We start from the raw sequence: 4381 nt of genomic DNA on the forward strand, positions 1-4381 counted from the left end.
ATAGGTATAAAATTACCGAAAAAACATAAATAAATTTTAAAATATAAGTAAATAAAAATAAAACAGACTGTATAGTACTATCCCACTGCTGTAAAGTTATCTCTCTATTTATGCATTCATTGAGAACTTGAGTAACTGTTGGGGGCGCCTGGGTGGCTCAGTGGGTTAAACCTCTGCGATCAGCTCAGGTCATGATCTCAGGGTGCTAGGATAGAACCCTGCGTCCGTCTCTCTGCGCCGCAGGAAGACTGCTTCCCCTCTCTCTCTGCCTGCCTTTCTGCCTACTTGTGATCTCTCTCTCTCTGTCAAATAAATAAATAAAATCTTTAAAAAAAAGAACTTCAGGGGCGCCTGGGTGGCTCAGTGGGTTAAGCCTCTGCCTTCGGCTCAGGTCCTGATCCCAGGGTTCTGGGATCGAGCCCCGCATCGGGCTCTCTGCTCAGCAGGGAGCCTGCTTCCTCCTCTCTCTCTCTGCCTGCCTCTCTGCCTACTTGTGATCTCTCTCTGTCAAATAAATTAAAAAAAAAAAAATCTTAAAAAAAAAAATAAAAAATAAAAAAATAAAAAAAAGAACTTCAGTACACCCTGTTGTGTGCTGGTAGTTATGTGCCTGTTGCTACAGCAGTGGGCAAGCCAGGCAGTCTATTCTCATAGAGTTTACATTCTAGTGGGAAGATAGAAAATAAATAAAAATGAACACCTCCCCTAAGACAAAAAATTCAGGGAAGTAGTGATAAGCACAATGAAGAACAGTCGAGAGCGGGTAGTGAGGCGGTACTGCAGGAGCGCTATTTTAGAAAGGTGGGCCCCGAAGGCCTCTTAGGAGGTAATATCTGACCTGAGACTTTCATCAGTCTGGGGGAGGGAACACAGAGGCTCAGAAATCATCCTGCTGCTGGCGATGCCAGAGTGTCCCCAGCAGTGCAAACAGTTGACACCAGGCTTCGCTAGCATCCTGATTCCATTACCATCACTTTCCTGCCTATTAATTAGTTGGAAGCATAATTGTATCCCGTCTTTGGGAATGATCAGTGAATAAATGGCTCAGTTCCATTTTGGGTGGCAACCTTCAACTTCTGCAGAAAACCGGCACTAGAAAATCTGATTGAAGGACAAGGATCAGGGCTCATTAGATGGGTTCAAGCCACCAGTGACACACCAGCCTCTGATGCTCCTTCCTGGTCAAACTTTGGGCCAAATCCATGGGACAGATGTGTGATGTGACCGGCAGCATTAACAGCACAGGGAGCATGCAAGAGCCTGGCTGACTACTAAGCCCCAAGTTGCAACCCTCTCTTCCCACAACCTGTCTGTATTTCTGTGTTACATTGAATCCTTTTGTCAAAATTAGTAAGTCCCCTCTTATTTATTTATTTAAAATATTTTATTTATTTATTTGACAGAGAAAGAAATTACAAGTAGGCAGAGAGGCAGGCAGGGGGGGAGGGGGGAAGCAGGCTCCCTGCTGAGCAGAGAGCCCGATGTGGGGACTGATCCTTGGATCCCGAGATCATGACCCGAGCAGAAGGCAGAGGCCCAACCCACTGAGCCACCCAGGCACCCCAGTCCCCCCTTATTTAAATGACATACTTTGAAAAAAATTAAAATAAATGACATGTGTTGTTCCCCATGGTCCTCTTTGACCCACACTTAACTTTAAAAACCCAATTTTTTTTTTAAAAGATTTTATTTATTTGACAGAGAGACAGTACAAGTAGTGAGAGTGGCAGGTTGAGGGAGATGGAGAAGCAGACTCTCCGCTGAGCAGGGAGCCCGATGCGGGACTCCATCCCAGGACCCTGAGATCATGACCTGAGCTGAAGGCAGCTGCTTAAGTGAGCCACCTAGGCACCCCTAAAAACCCAACTTTTCAGAATTGATGCACCTCAGAGGGTTTCATTCCTACCTGCCTCCAGCCCTGGCCTCTTCTCAGGCTTCAGAGTCCTTTATCCAACTGTCGATCACCAGGTGATCTGTAAGCACTCAAATGAGCTGTCTTCCTCCTTGTGTGTTCTGTTTCAGCTGCTGAGACCATTACCCACTAAGCCAAAAATTTAAGGCTCCTTCTTCTACCTAAATCATGCACTCATTTAGCCTGCTCATATCTTTTCTTTCCTAAATCTCTCTCCAGGTCGGGTCTTTCTTTGCACAGACCCTGCTGCAGATGAGGCCCTTCTGGTCATCTTCATGCCTCCACTCTTGTCTACCAGGAATCCACTGTGGACTGTGTTGCTAGAGTGGGAGCCTATGGCTGAAGATCAAGCCCTTCAGCAGTCCCTGCGCCTGCTGAATAAAGTCCGAGTTTGTTAGCAGGCGTCACCAGCTTCCTGGCTACCTTTCTCACTTCCTCACTCCATCCCCCACAACACGATCCACTCTCTTGCAACGGTGAGTTGTTTGTAGTTCATGCCCTCCTGTCCTTTCTGCCTGGAATATCCTTTGCTTCTGCTCTGACCTACTTACCCGGCAAGACTCAAGCTAGTTATCATCATCCACGGAGCTTTTCTAGAACTCCCCCTGTTGGGCTAACTGCCCATCCTTTGAGCACTGTAAACATACCTTCCAAATTTAAACACAGTATTTATTGTTTTGTGTCAGTCTCCCTCATTAGACTTTTTTTTCTTTTTTTAAGATTTATTTATTTGAGGGGAGCCTGGGTGGCTCAGTCGGTTAAGCCTCTGCCTTCCGCTCAGGTCATGATCTCAGAGTCCTGGGATCGAGCACCGCATTGGGCTCTCTGCTCAGCAGGGAGCCTGCTTCCCCCTCTCTCTCCGCCTGCCTCTCTGCCTCCTTGTGATCTCTCCGTGTCAAATAAATAAATAAAATCTTTAAAAAAATTAAGATTTATTTGAGAGAGAGAGCGTGCAAGCAAGGGTAAGGGAAGAGGGAGAGGTTAAGATCAATTGCTTAACTGACTGAGCCCCCCAGGCGCCAGACTGCCTACTTCCCAAGGGCCATGGCCTCATAGCAAGCATTTTCATACCTACTATTTCAAGTATGTGCTCAGTGTTTGTTCAACCGTTACCGAACTGGAATTACTGCTTACTTCTACTGTTTTCCTAACTCTTAAATCTTATAGATGATATGTTTTTCAAGATCCTTGGGTAAGTGAAATCTTTGTGAAAAGCTCTCTATTATAACATGGAGGACATTAGGAGAAGGAAAGGAAAAGTGAATTGGGGGAATCGGAGAGGGAGATGAACCACGAGAGACTGTGGACTCTGAGAAACCAACTGAGGGATTGGAGGGGGAGGGGGTTTGGAGCATCTGGTTGTGGGTATTAAGGAGGGCACGTATTGTATGGAGTAATGGGCGTGGTGCATAAACAATGAATCCTGGAACACTGAAAACAAAATAAAAGAAAAAGAAAAGCTATTATCTATGATGTGCTAGCAAATAAAAATATCTCATTTAGGCTAGAGATAGTGGGAACAGAACAAGGGTAAGAGAGAATGCACAGTTATCAAAAGGAAATAATGAAGTTAGGAAAATCCACACTAGTGAACATTGTAGAAAGGTGTCTTTAAAAAAGAAGAAACAGGGACGCCTGGGTGGCTCAGTCAGTTAAGTGCCTGCCTTTGGCTCAGGTCATGATCCCAGAGTCCTGGAATCAAACCCCATCTTGGGCTCCCTGCGCAGGGAGCCTGCTTTTCCCTCTGCCTACTGCTCCCCCTGCCTGTGCTCTCTCTCTCTCTCTCTCTCTCTGACAAATAAATAAAATCTTTAAAACTAAATAAAATAAAAGAGAAGTAACAGAGAGGCACCTGGGTGGCTCAGTCGGTTAAGCATCTGACATTGGCTAAGTTCATGATCCCAGGATTCTAGGATCAAGTCCCATCCCCCCCTGCTTATGCTCTTTCAAATAAATATATAAAATCTTAAAAACAAAAGAGGGAGAGAGAAGTAACAAATAATTAGGTTAGATAATTAGATCATGAATATTTACTCATTCAGTAAGAATGGTGAGCAAATAAATACTTATTGCATGGGACAGTTCCAATGACACTACACAATAAAAACTGTAAGGATCTGTATCTCTCAAATCAAGTAGGCAAAGGTGAAGATGATGGGCTCAGGACATACAGCTGTGTTGACTCAAAGTGACTCTAGGGACACCCCAGGCGCTTGAATCAAGGATGGGTGTGAGAATGTAAAAGAACAGGGGCTTTCCTAAACTGGCATTCCTTAACAGGCTTTCTATTACCTTTAGTAGGTATGTAAAAATAAGGCATTACAAATAGCATAGAAAGTATATTGCACATTAGTATCCTAAGTTAATTGAAATTTACTTATTATGCAAGCATCACTAAGTATTCCAGTAATAAAATAACTAGTTCTGAAAATGATCATAAGGATAGGAAAAAAAATAAGCCAACCAGAA

Source organism: Mustela nivalis, assembly GCF_964662115.1.
Source record: "Mustela nivalis genome assembly, chromosome: 19".
Classification (NCBI taxonomy): Eukaryota; Metazoa; Chordata; class Mammalia; order Carnivora; family Mustelidae; genus Mustela; species Mustela nivalis.